This window comes from Vicugna pacos, chromosome 1 (genome assembly GCF_048564905.1).
Source record: "Vicugna pacos chromosome 1, VicPac4, whole genome shotgun sequence".
NCBI lineage: Eukaryota > Metazoa > Chordata > Mammalia > Artiodactyla > Camelidae > Vicugna > Vicugna pacos.
Genome location: NC_132987.1, coordinates 3450704 through 3464315, shown reverse-complemented (window position 1 = coordinate 3464315; position 13612 = coordinate 3450704). Strand labels below are relative to the sequence as shown.

The 13612-nt window shown below is 40.3% G+C and overlaps 1 protein-coding gene and 1 non-coding gene across 2 annotated transcripts in view; one reads left to right on the top strand and one right to left on the bottom strand.

The window, feature by feature from the left end:
- Window positions 1–13612, top strand: part of COL6A5 (collagen type VI alpha 5 chain) — a 112305-nt gene that overhangs the window by 97469 nt on the left and 1224 nt on the right. The window lies entirely within an intron of this gene.
- TRNAT-AGU (transfer RNA threonine (anticodon AGU)) lies at window positions 13201–13274 on the bottom strand. The gene has a single exon. It is a non-coding gene; the product is annotated as a tRNA-Thr (tRNA).

Here is a 13612-nt window from a genome sequence, read left to right as displayed (position 1 = left end):
TGATGACGGCGGAAAACTCCAGACAAAACACAAAAAGCAACTCTGAGAAGTGAAAGCAGATACTTTGAAGGGCCGTGACTTTCCCATTTGCTTTGTTCTTTTTTGGAACTGGAGCCGCATGGTGGCAGTGGGGCAGGTGGCTAAAACGTGATAGGGACCCCATATTTCTGGGCAGAAAAACTAGAATAAAGGGGCCTTCGTGTGTCAAAGATGGTGGAAAATATCCTCATTTTTTCTCCCTCTTTTCTCTCATGGTTCTGCTCTGAAGGTGGGCCCCAGTTTGGAGCTGAGTGGAAGGCTAGACAGCTAAAATTATTTTTTATTGAAGTGTAGTTGATTTACAATGTTGTGTTAGTTTCTGGTGTACAGCAGAGTGATTCAGTTATACACACACACACACATATATATATTCTTTTCCATTATAGATTATTTTAAGATATTGGATGTAGTTCCCTGTGCTCTACAGTAGGACCTTGTTGTTTATCTCCTTTATATGTAGTTAGTAGTTTGTATCTGCTAATCCCAAACTCCCAATTTATCCCTCCCACTCCCTTTCCCCTTTGGTAACCATATGTTTGTTTTCTGTCTGTGAGTCTCTTTCTGTTTTGTGAATACGTTCATTTGTGTCATTTTTTAGATTCCACATATAATTGATATCATATGATACTTGTCTTTCTCTGTCTGACTTACTTCACTTAGTGTGATAATCTCCAGATCCATCCATGTTGCTGCAAATGGCATGATTACATTCTTTTTTATGGCTGAGTTGTAGTTCCTTGTATATATCCAGTTATCTGTCAGTGGATATTTAGGTTGCTTCCATCAGACAGCTGAAATTAAAGAGAAGCCCTGTCTTTTGGGGTGGAGGTTTCGAGAAGAGAAGCCCTGTTGGCCAGCATGTGGGGGTAAACTCAGAGAAAAGAGCTGGAGAAAGGGGTTCTCCGATTTTAACTACAGGAACTGCATAAGCCCCAGGCTCTCCCCTAAGCTGTACATGGAGGGGAAAGACCCAAAGCTGGAGAGCGAAGGCTTTGGACTCTAAACTGAGATTAGAACCACTGCTCACAGGAGGCGAGATGCTTACACTCTGAGCCTAGCACATTGATCACCTGCTTTAAAAAAATTAAGAGTCCTACTGAGAATTACACTAGACTTAGAATCTAAAACTCTAACATGATACTGATACTTTTTAGGATATAATCCAAAATTATGCAATGTTAACAGATAACAGGGAGGTGTGAACAGTATTTAAAGAAAAAGATGACAGATGCCAACTTGAAATTGACAGGTGTTGCAATTATCAAAGGCATTAAAGCAGCTATTATCCCTGTGCTCCACAGGACAGAGGCAGACAACTTGAGCAGATAGACATTCTCAGCAGAGAAATGGAGATGAAAAAGAAGAACCAGAAAGATGTTTTAGAAGTAAAAAATACAGTATCCAAATTTTAAAAAGATTTACTGGATGGGCTTAATAGCAGAGTGAAGAGGAGAGAGGGAAGGGCCAGTGAACTGAAGACAGAAAAGAGATTGTAAAAAAAAATGAGTAGAGCTATGGAAACTTGAGGAACAAAAGTAAATTGTAATAGTAAAGGCCTAGCATTTGTTTCATTGGAATTCGAGAAACAAACGAGAAAGAGATTCACTCAGGAAAAAAAATTAGGAAAATAATGGCCTAAAATTTCCCAAATTGGTAAAAGACATAACTTTACAGATTTTAAACCCCACTCAGACACATCATAATCAAACTGCTGAAAGCAAAAGAAGAAACAGTCTTGAAGCAGCTAGAGAAAAACCATGTGTTACAAAAAGAAAAGAATGGAGGGGAGGGTAGAGCTCAGTGGTACAGCATGTGCTTAGCATGCACGAGGTCCTGAATTCAACCCCTAGTACTTCCACTTAAATAAATAAATAAACCTAATTACCTCCCCATCTCAAACTTGTTTTTAATGATTAAAATCAAAAATAAGCAAAAAAAGGAAAAAATAATTTTTTCAATTTATAAAAAAAAGAAAGGAACAATTATTGAAATGACTATAGATTTCTCATCAGAGACCATGGAGGCCAGATGACAATAGAACGACATTTTTTCTTTAAAGTGCTGAAAGAAAAGAACTGTGAATACAGAATTTTATATCCAGCAAAAATAGCCCTCCAGAATGAAGACAAAATAAAGACATTTCAAGATAGAGGAAATGTGTATTTGTTGCCAGCGTATCTATTCTAAAGGAGAGCTATGCTGGGACAGTGAGGAAATTGGAGTGAAGTCAAATGACTGGTGACTGGATGGTGAGAAAACATACTGGATAGGTGACTTGGAGGAAGGGACAGAAATGAGAGATCAAGAAGAGGCTGGAAGGGGAGGCTGGTTGAGGAAGAGAAGGGGGCAGGTACCAGATGCAGCTCATTCATCTACGGTGCCTTACGTTTACAAGGCAGTTTCACAAACATGAGCTCATTGGAGTCCCTCCAAATGTGGGAAACAGGAATTAATATCCTTCCTATGAAGATGGAAAAACTGAAGCTCAAAGACGTTTAGTGCCTAATTTGAACCTGATCCTGGTCTGGCTCCTCTGGCTTCAGTGTGCTTTCCTAACACTGGGGGCAGGAATTGAGGTGAGTCAGAGACAGAGAAGGTGGGTGAAACAGCTCAGGATGCCATAATATATGCCAATGGCTGTTTAAACAACAGTAATTTGTTTTCTCACAGCTCTGGAGGCTGAGAAATCCAAGATCAGGGCACCACCCAATTTGGTTACTGGTGAGAGCTCTCTTCCTGGCTTGCAGATGACTGCTTCCTTGCTGGGTCCTCACATGGTGGACAGGCCTGGTGTCTCCTCCTCTTCTTAGAATGGCACCATGGCTATTAGACCAGGCCTCCATTCTTTTTTTTCATTGAAGTATAGTCAGTTTACGGTGTTCTGTCAATTTCTGGTGTACAGCATAATGTTCTACTCATACATATATTTGTTTTCATATTCTTTTTCATTATAGGTTACTATAAGATATTGAATATAGTTCCCTGTGCTATACAGTAGGACTTTGTTATTTATCTATTATATATATATAGTAGTTTGTTTATTTTTTTTAACTTTTTTTAATTGATTTATAATCATTTTACAATGTTGTGTCAAATTCCAGTGTAGAGCACAATTTTTCAATTATACATGAACATATGTATATTCATTGTCACATTCCTTTCTCTGTGAGCTACCATAAGATCTTGTATATATTTCCTTATGCTATGCAGTATAATCTTGTTTATCTATTCTACAGTTTTGAAATCCCATTCTATCTCTTCCCACCCCCCACCCCCCTGGCAACCACAAGTCTATATTCTATGTCTATGAGTCTATTTCTGTTCTGTGTTTATGCTTTGTTTGTTTGTTCAATTGTTTTTAGATTCCACATATGAGCCATCTCATATGGTATTTTTCTTTCTCTTTCTGGCTTACTTCACTTAGAATGACATTCTCCAGGAGCATCCATGTTGCTGCAAATGGCATTGTTTTATTCTTTTTTATGGCTGAGTAGTATTCCTCTGTGTGTGTGTGTGTGTGTGTGTGTGTGTGTGTGTGTGTGTGTACACACGTATATATACACCAAACTTCTTTATCCAGGCATCTGTTGATGGACATTTAGGTTGTTCCCATGTCTTGGCTATTGTAAATAGTGCTGCTATGAATACTAGGGTACATGTATCTTTTCAAATTAGCATTTCCTTCAGATATGTGCCCAGGAGTGGGATTGTTGGGTCATAGGGTAAGTGTGTTTTCAGTTTTTTAAGGAATCTCAATACTATTTTCCTTAATAGCTGCACCAAACCAGATTCCCACCAACAGTGTAGGTGGTTTCCCTTTCCCCACACTCTCTTCAGCATTTATCATTTGTGGACATTTTAATGATGGCTATTCTGACTAGTGCAATGTGATACCTCATTGTAGTTTTGATTTGCATTTCTCTGATAATTAGTGATATTGAGCATTTTTTCATGTGCCTATTGGCCATTTATATGTCTTCATTGGAGAAATGTTTAGGTCTTCTGCCCATTTTTGGATTAGGTTGTTTGTTTCTTTGTTATTAAGGTGTATGAGCTGTCTATATATTCTTGTCAGTTGTATCATTTGCAAATATTTTCTCCTGTTCTGTACATCATTGTTTTGTTTTGCTTGTGGCTTCCTTTGCTGTGCAAAAGCTTGTAAGTTTAATTAGGTTCCATTTGTTAATTTTTGCTTTTATTTCTATTGCCTGGGTAGACTGCCTTAGGAGAACATTGCTAATATTTATGTTACAAAAATGTTTTGCCTGTGTTTTCTTCTAAGAGGTTTATAGTGTCTTGTCCTATATTTAAGTCTTTAAGCCATTTTGAGTTTATTTTTGTGGATGGTGTGAGGGAGTGTTTTAACTTCATTGATTTACATGTAGTTGTCCAGCTTTCCCAGTACCACCTGCTGAAAAGACTGTCTTTTCTCCATTGTATATTCTTGCCTCCTTTGTCACAGATTTATTGACCATAGGTCTGTGGGTTTATTTCTGGGTTCTCTATTCTGTTCCATTGATCCATATGTCTGTTTTTGTGCCAGTACCACACTGTTTTGATTACTGTAGCTCTGTAGTGTTGTCTGAAGTCTGGGAGGGTTATTCCTCTAGCTTCATTCTTTTCCTTCTGTATTGCTTTGGAGGCCTCCACTCTTATGATCTCATTTAACTTTAACCACATCCTTAAAGGCCCTGTCTTCAGTATAGTCGCATGGGGGTAGGGGCTTCAACAAATGAGCTTGTGGGGAACACAATTTGGTCAATAGCAGAGGGTATCATTATCAATGTAATCACAGGAGAGAGCCCTATAAATCTGCATTTGGCAAGCATGTCTATGCATTATTATCAGCTGGCTATTTACTGACAATTCCATAGTCCAGCCCACACCCCACATCAGTTTAATTACATTCTCTGGGGTTTAGACACAGGCATCCATATTTTAGGGAAGCTCCATAGGTGGTTCCAGTGTGCACACAAGATCGGGAAACACTGCCATCAATCCTGATCGAACCAGTCTTGCTAGATACTTCGAGGCAGTTAATGGCTGAAGGTGATAAGGTTAGCAGAATCAAAAGGATTATTGTCAAGTGAGCATTACCAATACCTTTCTTGTTTACTGTCACTTTTCATAATTTCTTTCCTTGGGAAGTTTTCTCCATTTTCCCATTTAATTCTGTATCATACTTACAGAAGTAGATGATGCCTTTAATCATTTCCCTTGGAGAGCTCTAGTCAACAGCTTGATTTGGTGACTTAGACAGCCCTGCTCCTTGAAGTCAGTCTGAGAATCTTCAGAATATGTCAGTTTGACTTCTTAGAATTATGGGAGGTTAGAATCTGAAAATTGGGATGGCTTTAGAAATCACCGAGTTATTCTGTATCTTTCTAAAGATAAGGAAAGGAAAGCCAGAGACATCTGAAGTGTTTCACCAAAGGACATTCACAGCACCCAGCCCAGTACTGTCTCATCACAACGATTTATGCTCTGTATAAATCTTGTCCCCAAAAGGGAGATAATAAAGCTTATCTCTCGGTGGTTGGAAGGTTGGAGACAATACCCATGATGCTCAGAAACAGAGTGTGCCTGCTACATAATCAACTAGTCTATCCCTATACGATTTACCTAGATCTGCTAATGTGTTTGACTATTAAAAATAAAAATCCATTATGAAGACTGATCAGCCTTTATATTGCTTTTCTTCTCTTTTATTTTCCCAAAGAGAGTGGGCTTTTCTCTTCACCTGCCTTTTCTTCTGATATTCTCACCTTATCCCTGCACTTAATATACACATTTTCTGTTTGCTCGTTATAATGTACATTTGCAAGATTTTAATGTACATTTTTAAAAAAGTGTAATGCTATTCCTTTTTCCATTATGCCAACCAAGCACTTTTTTCCTAGTCTTTATTTTTCCAGCATCAAGTTCAGCATTCCTCGAAGTGTGGTTCCTGGACCAGTAACATCAGCATCATCTAGGGATGCATTAGAAATGCAGGTTCTTAGATTCCACCACAGAGATGCTGACTCAGAAACTTGGGTGGGGGCCTCCAGATGATTCTGACGTGGGCTAGAGCTTGCAGTATAACACTAACCTAGTGTTATACATACTGAGCCTAAATTCGTCTTCTTAAAGGGGATCTTGTTACAAGATGTTAATAAATATTTGGGAAAAAATTTTCTTCTGTAGAACACTAATGAGTAGGTGTCCTTTTTACAGGACTTGTCAGTAACTTTAACGGGCTGATGTTCATTGTGATTCTGAGACAAAGGCTAATAGACCAATTCGACCATAGCATCTTATATCAGGGAGCATCTTATTGGGCTAATGCTTTAGAGAAACCACTTTGGGAAACAGCAGTTGAAAGAGTGAATCTAGGGGTCAGACATGGATTTGAGTCATATTTCTGCAATTACTGGTTATTTTATCTGGGCACATCATTTTTTTAATATATTTTTTTGTCAAGTTATAGTCAATAAAATGACAATATGTCAAAATGACAGTGTTTGTAGTCAAAAAAATTGGCAATGTTGTGTCAATTTCTGGTGTACAGCACAATTTTTCAGTCATACATTCATTTTCATATTCTTTTTCACCGTGAGCTACTGCAAGTTCTTGAATATATTTCCCTGTGCTATACAGTATAAACTTGTTTATCTATTCTATATATACCTTTCAGTATCTACAAATCTCAAACTCCCAGTCTGTCCCTTCCCACCCACCTCCCCCCTGGCAACCACAAGTTTGTATTCTACATCTATGAGTCTGTGAGTCTGTTTCTGTTTTATATTTAAGTTCATACGTCGTCGTCGTCGTTGTCATCGTCGTCGTCGTCGTCTTCTTCTTCTCTTTCTCCTTCTTCTTCTTCTCCTTCTTCTTCTTCTTTTTTTTTAGATTCCACTTATGGTATTTTTCTTTCTCTTTCTGGCTTACTTCACTTAAAATGACATTCTCCAGCGACATCCATGTTGCTGCAAATGGCATTATGTTGTCATTTTTATGGCTGAGTAGTATTCCATTGTATAAATATACCACTTCTTCTTTATCCAGTCATCTGTCAGTGTACATTTAGGCTGTTTCCATGTCTTGGCTATTGTAAATAGTGCTGCTATGAACATTGGGATGCAGGTGTCTTTTTGAAGTAGGGTTCCTTCTGGATATATGCCCAGGAGTGGGATTGCTGAGTCATATGGTAAGTCTATTCCTGGTCTTTTGAGGAATCTCCACACTGTTTTCCATAACAGCTGCACCAAACTGCATTCCCACCAGCAGTGCAGGAGGGTTCCCTCTTCTCCACACCCTCTCCAGAATTTATCATTTGTGAACTTTTGAATGATGGCCATTCTGACTGGTGTGAGGTGATACCTCATTGTAGTTTTGACTTGTATTTCTCTGATAATTAGTGATATTGAGCATTTTTTTCATGTGCCTATTGGTCATTCGTATGTATTCGTTGGAGAATTGCTTGTTGGGTCTTCTGTTGGGCGCATCATTTTACCACTCTGAGCTTCCATTTCCCTGTCTGTAGGCTAATGTGAGCAGTAAACGAATGTAAACAGCACTTGGCACAGAGTGAAAGTGTAATAAACGTGAACTGTTGTTGGAGGTGGTGATGGTGATGACGATGATGTGGATGGCTATGGCGGAAAGAGGGGCAAACTGGGAATGAGGAGACCCAGATGCTAGTTTAGGCTCTGTCACTAACTAGCTTCGTGGTCATGAAAAGTCACCTCATGGCCCTAGTCCTCAACCTTCTTATGTGAGTAATGAGTTGCTTGGGCAAAGCCACTGTTTTTTATGCTGGGAGATGTGAGGGACATGTGGAGACTTTCAAATACGTGGATTTCAAATGCGAGGACTCTGTCTGCCTGAGGATGCCTGTGTCTGAGTGATCCTGGAGCTCTCCTTTCCTGCGTCTCCTTTTACAAACGCCCCCCCCCTTCACACAAAAAATGGCATATTTCTCAGCCACCCCACGCCTTCTCATGGTGCTTCGCCCAGATGTAAAACCCTGTTGAGGAGGCACAGGATGGGAAGTGGGGGGCATGTTGTCAAACAGAGCGTCATTTTAAATGTTAGATCCATAGGCCTCCTCTAAGCCAAACGGGACTTCAGGTCTTTCCCATCCTGTACAGGTTTATGGCACAGAAATGTGTGTTGCTAACTTGGGTATTTGAACTCATATTTGGAGATTCTGAATCCAGGTATGGTAAAGAGTGAACATGAGAGGAGTTATGACAGATTTCATTTAGCAATCTGGCCTGTTCTATCTCCCAACTCTTAGCAAAGGATGCATCTCTCCTGAGTGACAATTCTGCAGGAGCAAAGCAAAGAGGATATAAAAGGAGTATCGATGGAGGGCAAGTACTGCATCATCAGATCAAAAACAGTCATAGTGACGGCCTTAGTCATTTACCTGTCTTGGAATAAAGTCACAGGACGTCATGACAGAGACCCTTAGTAACATACTTATTTCAGTTAGAAGATGAATTCAGATTCTTTCTAAGGCAGAAACTGGTTTTCTAGTAAGAACTTATTCTGCCAATTAGACTATGCGGGGATATGTCCCATAACATGAGTGAAGTAAGTGGCAGCTTCAAAATATATAAAGCAGATTGTAAGAAATACAGTTTCATCAAAGCACATGTCCAATGTGCTTATTTATTATATAACTGGAAGCTGTACCTCTTAATTCCCTTCATCTGTGTCACCGAGGACCACCCTCTCATCCCAATGCTGCCACCCATCTGTTCTCTTTATCTTTGTTTTTATTTTGTTTTGTTTGTTTATTTTTATTTTTAGATTCCACATATGAAATCATGTGGCATCTTTCTCTGTCTAACTAGTTTAACTTAGCAATACCCTCTAGATCCATCTATGTTATCACAAATAGTGAGATTTCATTTTTATGGCTGAGTTATATTCCATTGTATCTCTGTATGCACCACATCTTCTTTATCCATTGATCTATCAGTAGACATATGGGTTCCTTCCATATCTAGGCTATTGTAAATAATGCTGCATTGAACAATGGAGTGTATAGATTTTTCAAATTAGTATTTTGTGTTCTTAGAGTAAATAGCAAGAAGTGAAATTGCTGGATCATATAGGAATTCTGTCTTTAATTGTTGACATACATCCATATTGTTTTCCATAGTGGCTACAACCATTTACAATCTCACTGAAAGTGCACGGCCCGAGGTTTCCCTTTTCTCCACATCCTCACCGAAACTTACTTGGGAACTTTTTGATGATGGCTGTTCTGACAGATGTGAAGTGGTATCTCTTTGTTGTTGTGATTTGGGTTGTGTTTCCATTTTCATTTGTCTCCAGATATTTTTTTAAATTTTCCTCTTTGATTTCTTTAGGGATCCATTGGCTGTTTAGCAACACGTTGTTTAGGCCTCATGTGTTTTTTGTTTTTTTGTTTTTGCAGTTTTTCTTATGGTTGATGAAGTCGATGATATCTTAAGTTGGAACACATTTTAAAAAACCTTCATTTTTTAAAAAAAATTTGTTATTGATTTATAATTGTTTTACAATGTTGTATCAAATTCCAGTGTAGAGCACAATTTTTCAGTCATACATGAACATACATATATTCATTGTCACATTTTTTTCTCTGTGAGCTACCATAAGATCTCGTGTATGTTTCCCTGTGCTATACAGTATAATCTTCTTTATCTATTCTGCAATGTTGAAATCCTGTCTATCCCTTCCCACCCTCTGCCCCCTTGGCAACCACAAGTTGCCATATCTATGAGTCTATTTCTGTTCTGTGTTTATGCTTTGTTTTTGTTGGTTTTGTTTTAGTTTTTGTTTTTTAGATTCTACATATTAGCGATCTCATATGGTACTTTTCTTTCTCTTTCTGGCTTACTTCACTTAGAATGACATTCTCCAGGAGCATCCATGTTGCTGCAAATGGTGTTATGTTGTCGGTTTTTATGGCTGAGTAGTATTCCATTGTATAAATATACCACTTCTTCTTTATCCAGTCATCCGCTGATGGACATTTAGGCTGTTTCCATGTCTTGGCTATTGTAACTAGTGCTGCCATGAACATTGGGGTGCAGGTGTCTTTTTGAAGTAGGGTTCCTTCTGGATATATGCCCAGGAGTGGGATTCCTGGGTCATATGCTAAGTCTCTTCCTAGTCTTTTGAGGAATCTCCATAGTGTTTTCCACAGTGGCTGCACCAAACTGCATTCCCACCAGCAGTGCAGGAGGGTTCCCCTTTCTCCACAGCCTCTCCAGCATTTGTCATTTGTGGATTTCTGAATGATGGCCATTCTGACTGGTGTGAGGTGATACCTCGTTGTAGTTTTGATTTTCATTTCTCTGATAATTAGTTATATGGAGCATTTTTTCGTGTGCCTATTGATCATTTGTATGTCTTCCTTGGAGAATTGCTTGTTTAGGTCTTTTGCTCATTTTTGGATTGGGCTGTTTGGTTGTTTCTTATTAAGTCGTATGAGCTGCTTATATGTTCTGGAGATCAAGCCTTTGTCGGTAAAAACCCTTCATTTTTACTCCCTCTGACACATTTAAGGTTTTGACATCTTTGCATCTTTTGTTCTGTGCATTCCTCAACTACTTATTGTGGATATACACACTATTTCTATTTTTGTATCTTAACCTGCCTACTAGCTTTCTAAGTGATTGATCTACTATGTTTACTGTATGTTTGCCTTTATCATTGAGATTTTTCCTTTTGTAGCTTTCCTATTTCTGGATATGGTCTTTCTTTTTTTTTTTTTTTTCCATTTGGAAAAGTCCCTTTATCATTTCTTATAAAGTTTGTTTAGTGATACCTAACACTTTTAGCTTTAGCGTCTCTGCAAAACTCTTTTATCCCTCCTTCAAATCTGAATGGCAGTTTTGCTGAGCAGTGTGTTCTTGGTTGTAGGTTTCTTCCTTCCATCACTTGGAGTATTGTGGCCTACAGAATCTCTGGTGCAGTCTGTTGACTGCATTATGCAGTTTCCCTTGTGTGTAACTTGTTGCTTTTTTCTTGCCTCTTTTAAGATTCTCTCTTTATCTTTAATTTTTGCCATTTTAATTATGATTTGTCTTGGAGTGGACCTCTTTGGGTTCATTTTGATTGGGACTCTCTGTGCTTCCTGGACCTGGATATCTGTTTCCTTTCCCAGGTTAGGGAACTTCAGATAAGTTCTCTGCCCCTTTCCATCTTTCTCCTCTCCTTGGAACTGGTATAATGCAAATGTTAATATGCTGGATGTTGTCCCAGAGGTCTCTTAAACTATTCTCACTTTTTAAAATTCTTTTCCTTTTCAGCTGGGTGATTCTACTACTCTGTTTTCCAGTTCTCTGATCTGTTCCTCTGTATCATCGAATCTACTGCTGATTCCTTCTAGTATATTTCTATTTTACTCATTATATTCTTCAGTTATGGTCTTCTTTATATTTTCTAAGTCTGTTAAAATTCTCACTGTGTTCATCCACTCTTCTGTCAAGTTTATTGAGCATCTTTATGATCATTACCTTGAACTCTTGATCAGGTAGATTGTTTATCTCCATTTAGTTTTTTTTTTCCTGAGGTTTTTGTCTTTCTTCATTAAGAACATAATCCTCTGCCTCCTCATCTTACCTGATTCTCTTTGTTTATTTCTATGCGTTAGTCGGGGGTTGTATTTCCTGGTCTTGGAGAAGTGGCCTCATGTAGGAGACATCCTATGTGGCCCAGCAGCACACTCCCCTCTGGTCACCAGAGCTGCTGCTTTAGGGGTGCCCCCTGTGTGGGCTACATGGTCCCTTCTGCTGTAATGGGGCTGAACACTGTGGGTGTGCTGGTAGGCGGGGGTGGCCACCAGCCGGCTGGCTGCCAGGCCCTGCTTTGTGTGTCTGCTGGGAGGGGCTGGGTCCTGGTGAGGCTGGCTGCAGGGCCCGGGGAGGGGTTGGTCCCGGGGCTGGTGCAGGCCCATTGGTAGGTGGGTAATCCCCTGGCACTCACAGGCCAGAGGGAGGCCTCCGAAGTGTGCTTTGCGAGCAGTGTCCTGAGGGTTGAAGGAGCTCCCAGAAATGGCTGCCGCAGTGTCTGTGACCCCAGGGGGTGTCCCCATTGCCTCCTGTCTCTCCAGTAGGCTCTCCAAGATCAGCAAGTGGGTCGGACCCATGCTCCTTTCAGATCTCTGTGTCTGTGCGGGGTCTCCGAGTATGTGAGATTTGCACATCACCTTTAAGGACAGAGTCTGTTTCCTGTCGCCCTCCAGCTGTCCTGTACACACGCCCCACTGGCTTCCCAAGCCAGCTGTTCTGGGCGCTTGTCTTCCCAGTGTAGGACCCCTCCTGAACTGGGAAGGCCAGTCTGGGATTCAGCCCTTCATTCCCTGGGGAGAGCCTCTGTGATTGTGATTTTTCTCCAATTTGTGGGTCACCCACCCAGGGCTGTGGGTCTTGAATATACCACATCTTCAGCCCTCCTACCTGTCTCTTTGTAGTTCCTTCTTTCTATCTTTTTATTTAGTTGTGAAAAATCTTCTCTGCTAGTCTTCAGGTCATCATCATGGATCGTTCTGTGTAAGTAGCTGTCATATTGGTGTGCCCGGGGCAGGTGGGGAGGTGAGCTCAGGGTCTTCCTGCTCCACCATCTCGGCTGCACCTCTCTTATTTACTTTATAACTGGACATTTGTACCACTTAGTCCCCTTCACCTATCCCCACCACCACCACCACCAAGACCCACTAGTTTATTCTGTGGATCTATGAGTCTGTTTGGTTATGCTTGTTCATTTATTTTATTTTTTAGATTCCATGTAACAAGGGAAATCATATGGTATGTTTACGTGAATAATGGTGGTTATCAAATCACAGTGATATTTAGATTCCGTTAGGTAAATTAAATGGGAAATGTGAAAGTTTTATTTTTGAATGTCAGTTTTTACAGTGTCACAAGTTACATCCTTTCTAACTATTTTAACTCATCATTTTAAAAAGTCAGATATTATTTAACTTTAAAATATACAAGAAAAGAGCACATGATTTTTTTCCTTTGGTGGGAGATGGAAGCAAAAGTATCTGAAGACAAGTCGGCAGGATCATCTTTCAGATCCTGTCTTGAACCAGGTTCCCCAGAGCCAACCCTGTATGTAGGTTTTATAGGAGCGGGGAGGAGGTAGTTAGGTTTCATTTATTTGTTTATTTAATGGAGGTACTGGGGATTGAACCCAGACCTTGTGCTTACTAGGCACACACTCTACCACTGAGCTATACCCTCTCCCCAGCCCCATAGCCAACCCTGAGGTGGAGGTTCACATGTATGTGACTTACTGCCATGGCGCTCACTCAGGGGAGAACCAGGAGGGGATGGTGGCAGCGAGACGGGAGCAGTGGATGCAGACAGGGGTGTCATCTCGGGCAAAGGACCACAGAGGGCAGCTTCAGCTTGCTCTTGCCAGGCACTCAGGCGTGTGAGTGATGCTACGGTGTCGTCCCAACCTGAGGCTTTCTTACTCCCTCACAGGTCATTGCTGGGTCAAGGGCTGCCCCAGGCAGGCTCTGAGCTCCCAGGTACTCCCGCTGAGTGTGGTTAAAGCCACTCTTGTAGCTGGACGGCAT